Source organism: Lepus europaeus, chromosome 1 (assembly GCF_033115175.1).
Source record: "Lepus europaeus isolate LE1 chromosome 1, mLepTim1.pri, whole genome shotgun sequence".
NCBI classification, from domain to species: domain Eukaryota; kingdom Metazoa; phylum Chordata; class Mammalia; order Lagomorpha; family Leporidae; genus Lepus; species Lepus europaeus.
This window is the reverse complement of record NC_084827.1, coordinates 145206064-145220421: the sequence shown is the minus strand read 5'-3', so window position 1 is coordinate 145220421 and position 14358 is coordinate 145206064. Positions and strand designations below refer to the sequence as shown.

Genomic DNA, 14358 nt, shown 5'->3' with positions numbered 1-14358 from the left:
GCGCCGGGGCCGTGGGGGCTGCTGGGAGATTGGGTCTCCTTCCAGCTTCCCCCTGGTGTAGGGTCTGTCATTGACCCGGCGTCATTGCAGAACAAGGTCGCCGGATGATGATGTCGTGAAGCCGCCCGCCCGTCCCTGCCACGCCCGGGCGATTGCTGCCAGCGGCGGCAGCCTCGGCGGCTGCTCTCCGGCTGCCGGCCGCTTCAGGGGCTTCTTGCTAAGGGAACGCGGGCGCTGGAAGGAGGACGCCGGGCCGTTGCGGTGAGTCACCTTCCCGCGCGTGGTTCGGACTTGCCCTGGGTCAACTTCCCCGGGAAGCGGAGGAGCCTCCGCGCGGGGCGCTCCTCCTGTTCTCGGAGGTTGCGCGGGGGGCACCGGAGCCGGAGCTGGTACGGGAGGGCTGGGTCCTCGCGGGGTACCCGCCGGGTGGTGGTGGGAAGTGCGTTGTTTGGCGATCGTGGGTGCGAGGTGATGGGCGCTGGGCTCTGACCTCCGGGTTCTGTCCAGCTGCACCTCTGAGGATTGACAGCCTCTGCTCTCGGCCAGCCAGCATCCATCTGCAGCCTCATTTCTGAGGATGAGTGGCTTTCGTGTCTGGACGTTAAACCTTAAGCCTCGATGGCCATCTGGGATGTAAGCGCGAGGGGATTGGAAAAAGCTCTTTTCTATACTGATGACCTCAGCTGGGCTTTTCTTACTTGGGGCCAGACGCCCCAAGTCTTTTAAGAGAAAAACAGTTTAGTTTGACAAGTAAATAACAGACACTGACCGATGTTCATTCTGCATAAAAATAATCTGGCAAACACTTAAGAAATTCTAAGCCATAATAAAAAGAGTGAACTGTCACTTGTTCACGCACCTTTTACTTAGACCTGGTGCTGCTTTGTGCTGGGGCGGGGTGGGGTGGGGGAGTAGCTTTTCACTGGACACTTATCAAGCTGGAATGGAACATAGGAGCAAAATGAAGTGGACTAGTCCAGTTCCTGGGTTATGTCAGTAAAATCTTCGTGGCCTTCCAACCTCTGCCATTGAATTGGAAGTCTTTGCTACAGTGACCTCCAAATAGCATGTGAGTGGTGGTGACATGCCACTTGAAGGACATGTGGTTCTAAGGAAGGGCAAGGAGAGAGATGTTTTGTTATCACAGCAGTTACTCCATCTATTTTTAACGTCAAGTAGTGCCCAGCAAGTCTGAGCTGTGTAGCAAGCCCACCCTCTGTGAAAGACAGCCTGTTGTTATCGGACAGCTCTTTAGTGCTGGGATGGAAGAGGTCAGAAGGAACAAACTTGTGGTCTGCCAGGCTCCCCAGTCAGGGGCTCTGCGCCCACTGGTCGCTTAATCGCTTCAACAAGCCTGTTACACTCATCTGAGGCTCGGAGGCTGTGTATGGAGAGGGTGGAGATTTAAATCGAGATCCGCACTGCTCCTAAGCCACAAGTCAGGTAACTGTTAGGCCCCTTCAGAAATGACAGCTGTTAGAGGCTAAATGGTTGAAAGGGATTTCCCAATGTTATTTCCTGATACCTATTCCAGCACGCTTTGGGTTTCCAAAGAGCGCCCTGAACCCCTCTCAGGAGTCATACATGTGAACAAGTTCTGCTCTCTGCCTGCAGTCACACCCATCCCAGAGCTGCTCAACAAAACTGTAAAAGCCCATCCCGCGTCCACCTCCATTTACTTACGTAAGAAGTGATGGGACTGGACTTTTATCTCAGTGGTCCTTTCCAGTTCACGGGTTTGTGATTCTGCAATTGCGAGAATGAGCCGCTGTAAATGGTTAACATCTAAGTCACACAGAGCAGAAAAACTTGTTTCTTAAAAATTGTATTTCAGAGCCCCAAATGTCTTAAACACCAGGAGAAGGAATGACAGCAGGTAGCATATTATGTCATGTTTATTTGGATCATCTGTACCAGTATCTGAGCCTCTTCAGTTACTAAGCTCTGTAGTGGGTAAGAAATCTGAGTCATTAGGGTAATAGTCACGTTTAAATGTCTTAGTAATTAGAGGAACTGAATTATTCATGGATTCCAGGCACATGCATTCACACCTGCAGTGTTATTGTGTCATGATAATAGGACACATTTATGCTACCACCAGTCTTAAATATTTGCCTTTGTTAACATAATCTCACGAAGCAAGCATCGAGGTGTTTTTATAGATAGGCAACTAAAGCAAAGAGAAGAGGGTAAATGTGCCCAAGGTCAACTAGCTGCTAAGAGGCACCACTGAGCATTAAACCAGTCAAGATCTGAATCTTTAACATTAATCAAGCACCTACTGTATACCAACTGCACTAGATGCTTTTATTGTGATTGTTATTTATCTTTACAACCATCTTTTTTTAGAATGGAAGTTCAGCATTTAGTGATTTGAAAGGCAGAGTAACAGCGAGAGGGAGAAAAAAGAGAGAGAGAGAAATCTCCCTCTACAGATTCACATGCCTGCAACAGCTGGGGCTGGATCAGGCCAGAGCCAGGAGCCAGGATCTCCATCTGGGCTTCCCACATGAGTGGCGAGAACTCAAGTACTTGGGCCATCATCTTTTGCTTCCCAGGTGCATTAGGAGGAAACTGGATCAGAAGCCAGAGTAGCTGAAACTCAAACCAGGCACTTAGGTGTAGGATGGGGGCATTCCAAGCAGGGACTAAACCTGCTATACAACAACACCCGTTCTGAATCAGGTTTTGAATCCACACTTGCCTTACTACAAGATCCATGTTCTTTCTCTCACGAATCAAATTTTTATTAAGTCCCTTCTATGGACTAGATGCTGTACTGGGTACTGGGGATGGAGTCTTTGCTATTTAGGAATATGATCTTCAGAGAGAAAGAGACAGTTAAGTAGTGTGCCGAGCAATAGGGTTGCAGCAAGACGAGGTGTACAGAGCTTCTGTGGGCTCAGAGAAAGGGCACTGAAATCTGCCTCGAGTGGGAAGCCTTGCACCAGTCTTGGAAAGACAAATGGGAATCAGCTTGAGAAGGAAAGAAGGGTTTGCCTTGGGCTGGGTTTTGTCCTCGGAAAATTCTTATGTTAAAACCCGGACCTCCATAACCTCAGGATGTGATTTGGAAATGGGGCTTTGCTGGTGATTAAGTGAAGATGAGGCTATTAGAGTGAGCCCTAATCCAACCTGACAGATGTTCTTAGACATAAAAAGAGACAGCAGAGATGGAGAGGCACAGAGGAAAGATCATATGAAGATACATCAGGAGGGCGAAGGAGAGAGCCTTAGGAGAAACATGGCCTGCCAACACCTTGATCTTGGACTTCTAGCCTCCAGAATTGTGAGAAAATAAATATCTCTGTTTAAGCCATGCAGTCTATGGTATTTTGTTGTGGCAGCCCCGGTGAACACAATGTTGGAGGCAATAGGAATGAAATGAAAAAGTCTTGCTTAGTTGTAGCCTGCTGAGTTAGTTCTCATGGTGAGAGGTGTTGAGAGATGCAGCTGGAGACTAGGCGAGGGCCAGAGGAGGAAGATTTTTGTATGCAATGCTAAGGAGTTTAAACTGTATCCTCATGAATAGAATGGAGGGAGTTTGTAGCCAAGGAAAGACACTAGGTTTGCATTTTGGAAAAAAGTCTGGTGGAGGGTGGATTAAGCAGGATAAGACTGGAGGCAAGGATACCAGTTAGGCAGCCATAGCCCCAGGAAGTGATCTGAAGACTTTCTCTGGATATTGAAATGTTAACTGAGACAGAACCATTGTTAGTATAAGCATGAATGTGGAGCACACAGCTGACCCTCAGGGCACACATAAGATGTAGACAGTGTTTGTACGTGGCCCTGTGTTCCTAGAGGCAGGCTTTGTTTTTGACATGTTGCTTTCTCTTATATAGGTCAAAGCTTTGCACAACTAGTGCAGAGTATTCAGTATTTTTTTGCTCTAAAAAAGCAATTGTATATATTCAGACACTTTTATGGTTCCAACACTGCTCTAAGCCCAAGCCTATAACAATCTTATGAAATACCTACATTTTTTCAGTTTCATACATGAAGATATTGAAACACCAAGAGCTTAAGTAGCTTGCCCAAGTTACACAGCTAATAAACAGCAGAGTTAAGATTCAAATTCATTCTGTCTTCAGAGGCTGTGTCCTGATCCTTATACTAAACTGTTGCCGTATACTATTTATCAAGATCTTCAGCTACTTGTGAAAGAAGGGGGAGGAATACAACAACAGATTGACTATGTTTGCTGTAAGGGGTGTGTTGTTATCGGAGGAGATGAGGAACAACCATGATAGAAGGTTAGCAAAATTCTTTTTGAGAAAGGAGGAGAGTGTGGAGAGGCAAGGCTTGCTTTGAACTGGTGCTCCTGGAAAGGCTTGGTGGGACAAGAGGCATTTGCACTGGTGTGTAAAGAATGGCTAGAATTTGGATTGTAGAATAGAGGACGTTAAAGGCAGAAGAAACAGCATGGATCAGAATTGTAGGCTTGGGAGTTTCCTGGGACATCTAGGGAGCTAGTAAACGCAGTCCTTTGTTTTTGGCTAAACATATTGGGTGGTTGGGGAAGGAAGTTGAAGTCGCAGAAGCCAGATTGAGGGGAGGGGTCCAATGTCCAGTGGGGGGGGCTGAAGGAGTGAGGGGCCACAGACATTATGAGGTTCCCAGCCTGCAATGGTTAAGGTGTGCACTGGTTGTGGCGAGGAGAAGAAAAAGTTCATCTAGTCCCAACTCATCAGTTTACAAGTCGTGTTTTTTTACTGTCTCATAAACCTATTTTACTGCTTCCATTTTATGCCTTTATTATGGTTTATGCCTTTATTATAGTAATCCACATACACTGTGATACAATTTCTTAATTGTTTTTCTGTCTCTAATCTTTGCATTCCTGAAATTTGTACTGTATTCTGCCTCTAGGTTTATGTTTTTCAAATGTCACCTTCCATTTCGAAGCTTGTTGCCTGTGGGATCAGCTTCAGACTTAATGTGGATTAGTCAAATGTGAATCCCTTCCCTAGACTCCATCCCACTCAGGTCTGTCTTTATGCTGCTACCAGACTGTTTGCTGCTTGCTCATGGGCCTGTGTTCTGTTTTTATTTTTGTTTCGCTTTGTCCTCCCAGACGTCTCTATTCTCACTTAAATATGTTCATCCTTAAAGAGCCCACCTAAATTTTACATTCTATGGGAAGCTAGACCACTTCAGCTGCAAAAGATCCCTGTCCTCACCAAGTATCTGTAGGAGAATTCTGTTGTAATACCCATTAAATATTTATTATCTGATGGTGTTATCTTATTTCTTAGATTTCTTAGATCATTAGACGTTAGATCTTATCTAGATCTTGGAGGTCATTAGAGCTCTTTCGGTAGATCTTGGGTTTCTTAGATTTTTAACTTCCCTTGGGGCAGATGCTGTTGTATCACCAAATGTAAGGAAAATGGGGCAGAAAAGAGAAAGGGGGTGCAGATTGGTGCCACCTCACATGGGGCACAAAATGTAAGAAAAAGAGATGTGCAACAGAGAGGAGACGGAGTATAAACTTGCGGCCAGACTGAATTTTGTCAGAGAAAATAAACTCGCAGAGGTCAACCAATTGCCAGCATGCACATAGACCGAAAGAACATATAGCAGAACACCCTGGCAGGCTGGGCCTTTTTATATCTTAGGTGGGATAGGGGTGGGGGTGGGGAGCAGTTGGGGAAGGTGAGCCTATCCGTACTGGTTCTTCGAGTTTGGCCCCCTGGCTTCCAAGCCTGGGAAGAAGGCAGGGGGTTGGGTGGGGAACAATACAGGATGTGAGACTGAACTGGTCTCTTGAAAGAAGGCAGAACTAATAAGAACCTAATGTCCTTGTTCCATCAATACTGTTTATCTCTGTTTAGTACTTTTAGTTCCATTCAAATGACATTTGTTGAAAGCTGTCCAATAATCAGCTGATTGATCAGTTATTAATTGAGGTTATTTAATTGAAAGTTCTTTTACAAATAACTACTTAATATGTGATGTTCTGACTTTGTTCCAGGCTTTACTAATGACTCGTGCAACCTTGAAAATATCTTGTTGCTACAAGAAAATGAGCATACAGAGTCTGCCAGTGGTATAGATCATTGTGGAGCGGTATCACTCTTTTATACAGATCATTGAGATCTTTGGAGCTTATCAATGTTTATCTGTCGGTATTTGCCGAACTTTGAATTCTTTCTCTTGTCTTTTTGACACGTCACAAAAAAGATGAAATAATTAAAATAAAATAGGGCTTAATTTAAGCATGTTTTGTTATATTGTGTAATAATGGAGTTGACAAATTAAGCATGTTAGTAGTCAAAAAAATTCACATACCAGTTCGCAGTTCACTTCAACCACAGTTATTTGTTGAGTTGCCCAAACTCCTGCCATTATAGTCCCATTCTGATCAGCAAGGAGAAGGGAAGCAAAAAGATGGCATCTTCTCTTTCCTTTCAAGAAGATGTTCAGGAAGTACATTTTAATACATGTGTGAAAAACAAATAAATGCTGAGTTGGAAAACAAAGGTAGCCAGGAGAGGCTACTTTAGATCAGGTGGGTCAGTTCTTTCTGGGGAGGACTGGAACGCTGAGACCTGAAGGGTAACAAGTAGTCACCCTGGGAAGAACAAGAAGGAAGGGTATTCCAGGTACAGTGAGCGCAGTTGGGAAGGCCCAGAGATGGGAGAGTGAAATGAGCAAGTTCAGGGAAGTGCAAGAGGTGTATCTTTGTGACTGAGTGTGCACAAGGAGGAGCGTGGCACAAGGTAAGGGGGGAGGAGGAGGCAGGGGCCAGACAAGGCCAGACCTTGCAGGCTGTGACTAGAGGGGTGGACTTTATTCTAGCTATTCTGTGAGCTTTTGGATGTTTTTAAAAGAAGATGCTTAGTTTTAAAGAGCGTTATTCTTGCTGCCTTATAGAAATGGAGAGAAGCAAGAGATTAAGCATGGAATCCTGTTAGGAGGTGTGTTCGTAGTCTTAAGAGATGATGATGGTTTGAAGTTGGATGGCGGAGGAAGGTGGGGGAACAGTGAGTAGATGTGAGTGTATTTTGGCAGTAGGCTATACCAGATTTGCTTGTGGATTCATTGTGGCAAGGTGAAGGAAAGGAGGAGCTGAGTACTCAGTGGATCACAATCCTCCTCGGGGAAATGTGAGTGGGGCTCAGAAAGAAGTCCGAGGAGCTAGACTAAGAGTTCTTAACACTGAAACGGGAGTTTTATTTATGGTGCTGGTTGGTTGGCACAAGGTAAATGAGAAACAAAAAACAATGTGATCATAATCAGAACTGGGGAAAACACTGACACTTAAGGATGAAGGGGAGGGAGCTGGGTGATCCATGAGGAGGTTGATATTGAGCTTCATGGAGTGTAGGCTGCAGGAGAGCCAAGGGAGGAAGGCTGGGGTGAGGAGTAGGCAACCATCCTGAACCAGAGGTGGTGTGAGATGCCAACTGGGAAGGTGTGACTGAATTGCAGTAGCAAGAACTATTGGTGAGAGAAGGGAGAGTGGTTTCAGTGGGGTTGAGGTATAAGAGACAAAGAAGAGAAAATGAGAATGAAAACTTTCTAGAAGCTTGGCTGATAAGAGGGCAGTAACCAGATAGGAACCCAAAGTCTTAGGGAAGGGAGATTTAAAAATTTTTATGTTTTTAATAAGATGGAAAATATGGGGCCAGCGCCATAGCTCAATAGGCTAATCCTCCGCCTGCGGCACCGGCACACCAGGTTCTAGTCCCGGTCAGGGCGCTGGATTCTGTCCCGGTTGCCCCTCTTCCAGGCCAGCTCGCTGCTATGGCCCGGGAAGGCAGTGGAGGATGGCCCAGGTCCTTGGGCCCTGCACCCACATGGGAGACCAGGAGAAGCACCTGGCTCCTGCCTTTGGATCAGCGCAGTGTGCCGGCCACAGTGCGCCGACCACGGTGGCCATTGGAGGGTGAACCAACGGTAAAGGAAGACCTTTCTCTCTCTCTCTCTCTCTCTCTCTCTCTCACTGTCCACTCTGCCTGTCAAAAAAAATAATAATAATAAAAATTTTCAAAAATAAGATGGAAAATATGTTAAAAAGCCACTGAAGACAGTGAAGCCGGTAGAGGACAGGGATAACCAATGGGGCAAGGTTTAGAGATGGTGCGGATGGAGGCTGTTACTTAGATTTCATTATTCATTAACTGAATATAGACGGATACACTGCAGAAAAGTTGTACATTTCCCAGCTGCCCAGTTTCTCTTGGAAGAGAGAGTCAAGGAGCCAAGTGCTTGATCGAGCTTATGTTTGTACTTAATTTTCAGAGTTTGGAAAGAACCTTCCTTACAGATGATGTGGATTCATTGGTGGGAGGAATGAGAATACGTGCAATGGGCAGTAGATTGGGGGTCAGGGAAGAATGAGAAGGATGTAGTGTGGAATTGTTTCAAAGGAGAAGGGACTTTTAAGAGGATAATGGAGGGCATGCCGAGGCCTGTGGTTGATGACTGGACTTGCCCCAGTCCACATGCTTTGGTGACTGTTGCTGGAGAACTCACTGATTCTTTTTTTTTTTTTAATTTTTTTTTTAATTTATTTGACAGGTAAAGATATAGATAGTGAGAGAGAGAAACAGAGAGAAAGGTCTTCCTTCTGTTGGTTCACTCCCTAAATGGCCGTTATAGCTGGCGCACTGCGCCGATCCAAAGCCAGGACCCAGGTGCTTCCTCCTGGTCTCCCATGCAGGTGCAGGGGCCCAAGCACTTGGGCCATCCTCCACTGCCCTCCTGGGCCACAGCAGAGAGCTGGACTGGAAGAGGAGCAACCGGGACTAGAACCCGGCGCCCATATGGGATGCCGGCGCTGTAGCCGGAGGATTAACCAAGTGAGCCACGGCGCCAGCCCCCCTCTCTGATTCTTGATGTGTAACATACAAGTCAGCCTGGAAATGGACTTCTCGAGAATGCATGGCTTATTATGAAAAGTAGAGATGCACCCATGTCTGGGTTAATGTGCTAAAGCTCTGCTCTCTGCTCCCGTGGCTCTCCGCCGTAGGCATAGGCATGGCCTGTGAGGTGCTTTGGGGTTATTCAGGCCAGTGGTGGAAGTCAAGACAAAGGGAAGCTTGTTGGTTAAGAAAGAGCACTCTGTGTCTGGAGACAGAGACAAGGAGGAGGAGACTGGAAACCAACTAAAATGTCTCTGAGCTGGTACTACTGTTCCTAAAGCGTATAATTTAACAAGCAAAAAAAAAAAAAAAAATCTTTTCAACCCTTCTCATCTTTCTCAGCTAGTACTAGGGTAAACCACTGAATTTGCCTTTGTTTTCTTTTGAGTCACAAAATTGAAAACATACAAATGAGGCTATGTTTGCAATTGTGAGTTTTTCAAAGAAGGCATCTGATCATTGCTCCTTCGATGCGGGCTTCTTGTAAACACATTCATGGTCAGCTGCAAACGCTCTTCCTGGAAGACATGATGGAACTAAGAAGTGAGCAAGGAAAGGCTGGCTTTTAGCTCTCCTGTGAGACCCACAAGTTCTTTTGAGTTCTTACGAGTGGATACTGTGTTATTGCCATAAAATGACAAATCATACTTTTTTTTTTAACACCAATCTCTTTTATACAGAGGTTTTCATAATGCAGATATAGTGTCTCTTGGGATATCATACTACTTCAAAGTTTGTGGGAAAAATTGAATGAAAATAGGGCTTTTTTTCAACAAAATAAATACCTTTCAATTCTATTTTCCTCAAATTTGTAAAGGTGCACTTGTATTCACTCTTGATTTTGTTTCTCAAGGCAATTCATTTAGTTAATGTTAGACTGAAAATGTATGAATTCTCAACTTTTTTTTTTTTTCTTTTTTAAATTTTTTTTTGACAGGCAGAGTGGATAGTGAGAGAGAAACAGAAAGAAAGGTCTTCCTTTTTGCCGTTGGTTCACCCTCCAATGGCTGCTGCGGCCGGCTCATCGCGCTGATCTGAAGGCAGGAGCCAGGTGCTTCTCCTGGTCTCCCATGCGGGTGCAGGGCCCAAGGACTTGGGCCATCCTCCACTGCCTTCCCGGGCCACAGCAGAGAGCTGGCCTGGAAGAGGGGCAACCGGGATAGAATCCGGTGCCCCAACTGGGACTAGAACCCAGTGTGCCGGCGCCACAAGGCGGAGGATTAGCCTGTTAAGCCACGGCGCCGGCCTGAATTCTCAACTTTTTTAAATGAAGCACTTCTGTATTGACTTTTTTTTTTTTTTTTTTTTTTTAAGATTTATTTACTTACTATTTGAAAGGCAGAGTTACAGAAAGAGAGAGAGAGGGAGGTCTTCCAGCCGCTGGCCCACTCCCCAAAATGCCGCAAAGGCTGGAGCTGTGCTGATCCAAAGCCAGGAGCCAGGAGCTTCTTCTGGGTCTTCCACATGGGTGCAGGGGCCCAAGGACTTGGGCCATTTTCCACTGCTTTCCCAGGCCATAGCAGAGAGCTGGATTGGAAGTGAAGCAGCCGGAACTCGAACCAACGCACATATGGGATGCCGGCACTGCAGGCGGCGGCTTCACCCACTACACCATGGCACTGGCCCCTCAATGTATTGACTCTTGTAATCATTAAGCTTGTAGGTAGGCATGTATTGTAAATCCACTATATCCTATTAAGTTTTGGACATAAAAGTATAAGATTTCTTCCTTCAAGGAACTTACGGTGTAGTGAGGGAGAAATGACAACTTGAGCACATCATCTTTGGGGATCATCTAAGAAGTGAACCCGATTAAAAGCATAATAGGTATGAGACATTTTAAGATTTCCTGACTTGGCCGGCGCCACGGCTCACTAGGCTAATCCTCTGCCTGCGGTGCAAGCACACCAGGTTCTAGTCCCTGTTGGGGCGCCGGATTCTGTCCCGGTTGCCCCTCTTCCAGGCCAGCTCTCTGCTATGGCCTGGGAAGGCAGTGGAGGATGGCCCAAGTGCTTGGGCCCTGCACCCCATGGGAGACCAGGAGAAGCACCTGGCTCCTGCCATCGGATCAGCGCGGTGCGCTGGCCATTGGAGGGTGAACCAACAGAAAAGGAAGACCTTTCTCTCTGTCTCTCTCTCTCTCTCTCTGTCCACTCTGCCTGTCAAAAATAAAATTAAAAAAAAAAAAATTCCTGACTTTTCTTCTATGCTTATAATCTACTCTGTATTTCCTGGTAACAATTAGCAGTAAAATTCTCACAAGAAGAGAGAAGGCCCTGTGTTTTCTTGGGAGGCCGGAAAGAAGTAGTCAAGTGTGTTCATAGGCCGTCCAGGAAAGAGAAAGCCAGGTGAGAAAAGCACCTGGTGAGGGTGCCAGAGGAAGAGGAGGGAGCCAGCAGAGTCTCTGGTGCTGGAGGCAAGAGAGAGGGAGGCGCTTGGGAAACCAGCCAAGGGCAGAAAAACAGGCCCTGGGGTTGCATCTCAGGCAGACACCTTCTGAGTTCCCGATAACCTGGTTATCTGGGTTCTCAGCCAACAGCAGGTTAGAAAGGGGAGAGGCACACTGACTAGCTTGGAGTGGAATGGTTGATAGCAAAGGAAGGGAGCAAACAAAATTAGAAGTGGACTTAAAATCTTAAAAATAAAACAGTAATTTGGGACCATCTTTAAAAGTTTATAATCCTGGAGAATATCACTGTAGTCAGTATATTATAATATAATAAAGCAATTGCTATTCATAATGACTTGGAGTCTTCAGAATATTTTGTGTCTGTTCTGGGGACTTCATTTTTTCCTCCATAGCCAGTTTCTGGACTTTCCTCATTATCACATCTTAACTTTAGGGTAAAGACATCTTACCATGAATATTTTTAAAATCTGAAAAATAAAAAAAAAACTGGGAAATAAGAATAACAGAGAAGTATTAAAGAATTTGTGTTTTGGGTTTGTTTTTGTTTTTTTTTTCCTACAGTGTTGTCAGTCCCATCTCAAGGGAATATTCGCAACTTCAGTGTAACTGAACACATATGACACACATCTCTGATTAAAACTTATAAGAGGCCTATGTAGATTTTTATAAGTAGGGCTTTAAAAGCCTTCAGTTTTCAAATACTGTATCAACCTCATATTTCTTCATACTATGGACTGCAAAGATGATACTTGAATAACACTTCACTCATTTAACAGATAGTTGTTAAATGCCTGTCATTAGAAGATATTAAGGTATATGTGAACATAATTTGTTGGAATAAAGACTTACTTTGATCTTTATTTTATTTACTGCTTTTAGCCATTCAGATCTAGTGATAGAATTATTCCCAATGTATAGTAGTACATCTGAATTATTTTCTTGATACTGTCGAGTAACCCATCTAATGATAAAATCAAGCTCAGATTTGGAGTTTTCTTACTACAGAGGCACATGGTATACATAAAAACACATACAGATCATTTTGCCTGATTGTAAATATTCTCAACATGGGGACCAGATAACTCATTTCTAAAAGCAACCATAAACCACTTGAGAACAAATTGAGGGTTTACTTATGTTTTCTTCTTTATTCAGAATTCAATGTGTACTTTTCAAAAGGGGAATAGGGAGATAAAATTGTATTAGAATCATATCTGAGGCCGGCGCCTCGGCTCAATACGCTAATCCCCCGCCTGCGGTGCCAGCACCCCGGGTTCTAGTCCCGGTCGGGGTGCTGGATTCTGTCCCGGTTGCCCCTCTTCCAGGCCAGCTCTCTGCTATGGCCCGGGAGTGCAGTGGAGGATGGCCCAAGTGCTTGGGCCCTGCCCCCCATGGGAGACCAGGAGAAGCACCTGGCTCCTGGCTTCGGATCAGCACGATGCGCTGGCCGCAGCGCACCACCCACGGCAGCCATTGGAGGGTGAACCAACGGCAAAGGAAGACCTTTCTCGCTGTCTCTCTCTCTCACTGTCCACTCTGCCTGTAAAAAAAAAAAAAAAAAAAAGAGAGAGAATCATCTCTGAGGCTTTTTCAAATCACATACACACTCCCATCACACACGCTGTCAGTCTCCTGCCATAGAGGTAAAAGGTTCCAACTTTGGGAAAACACAGAGGTTGAGTTTGATTTCTTGGCCCTAACTTGGGCAAGGTAATTAACCTCTAAGCCTCAGTTTCTTTGTCTATCAAATGTAGCAGTAGTAACATCCATGTTGTGGTGAGGATTGAAGGGGATTATGTGCAGAAAATGTTTAGCACGGTATCTCTTATGTCGGAATGTTGGCAGAGTGCACAGTGTCGCTTGAACTGACACAGAATCCTGAGACCAAAGACCAAAGAAGGAAGCTCATATAAGAATAAAAGAGTTTATTAGGGCAACTTATGTATGGGATTCCAGACCGGGGCGGAATTCCACAGTGAGATGGTTAAGGTGGGCACAGCCTGTGTCAAGGTTTTCTTCTGAACAGGACAATATAAGAGGCCAACTGTGTACATTTACAATCAATAGGGAGCCAGGTAAAATCCCCATGTTACACAATAGCCCTTTTAGTATTTTTCCTGGTTACCCCTCAGGCATCCTGCTGGTCTTGCAGACCTTGGCACCCATGCCTGTGACAACACTTAGAACTTTATGGTGAGAGAGTGGCGCCAGCTCGGGTGGCAGGTCGTCAGTGTCTGAGAGAGGTGGCAATGGAGGGGTGAGACTCGGGAGGGTGGGCCTCTGGTTTGCCATCACACCTGGCGGGGGTCAGTGCTCAGTGGTGGCTGTTATTAAGAAAGACTGAGTTTGAAATAGGACGGAGATACTGGTGTTTCTTCATCATACAGTTTTCATCTGAAACTCAGAAAGCTCTTATGTTTTTATTGTAAGTGAGTTACTGTTATTAACAGGTCTTAGGAAACTTCTGTAGTCCCGGTTTTAGTTGGTATTTTCTTCCGTAAAGCCATGAATTTCACTGAAAAGTCTTGGTTTTTGCTTTGAGTGTCAAAGAGTTAACTTCCTGCCCAGGAAAAAGTCTCACAGGACAGAAGTGTCTCCTTTGCTGTTGTGTTCTCAGTCTTCTCAGAGTTAATCAGGCATCAGGAAGTGACCTGAGAAACAGACTCACTCAAGAATGATACATAAGGCATGGCTGGCGCCGGGCTTAACAGGCTAATCCTCTGCCTTGCGGCGCTGGCACACCGGGTTCTAGTCCCGGTTGGGGCACCAGATTCTATCCCGGTTACCCCTCTTCCAGGCCAGCTCTCTGCTATGGCCCGGGAAGGCAGTGGAGGATGTCCCAAGTGCTTGGGCCCTGCAACCGCATGGGAGACCAGGAGAAGCACCTGGCTCCTGACTTCGGATCAGTGAGATGCACCGGCCACAGCGGCCATTGGAGGGTGAACCAACGGCAAAAAGGAAGACCTTTCTCTGTCTCTCTCTCTCTCTCACTGTCCACTCTACCTGTCAAAAAAATAAATAACTATAAAAATTTTTTAAAAAAAGAATGATACATAAGGCAGAATGTCCTATCTT

At 45.4% G+C, this 14358-nt stretch overlaps 1 protein-coding gene across 2 annotated transcripts in view; it reads left to right on the top strand.

Annotated features, from left to right (window-relative positions):
* The first annotated feature begins 67 nt into the window (after nt 1–67).
* Nucleotides 68–14358, top strand: part of TRAK2 (trafficking kinesin protein 2) — a 69695-nt gene continuing 55404 nt past the window's right edge. Inside the window, exon 1 of one of the 2 annotated variants that reach the window (XM_062189966.1) lies at nt 68–261. The gene's annotated coding sequence lies outside the window, so the exon portion shown is untranslated. The remainder of the gene's footprint in view (nt 262–14358) is intronic. The other variant, XM_062189963.1, reaches the window with a different exon arrangement.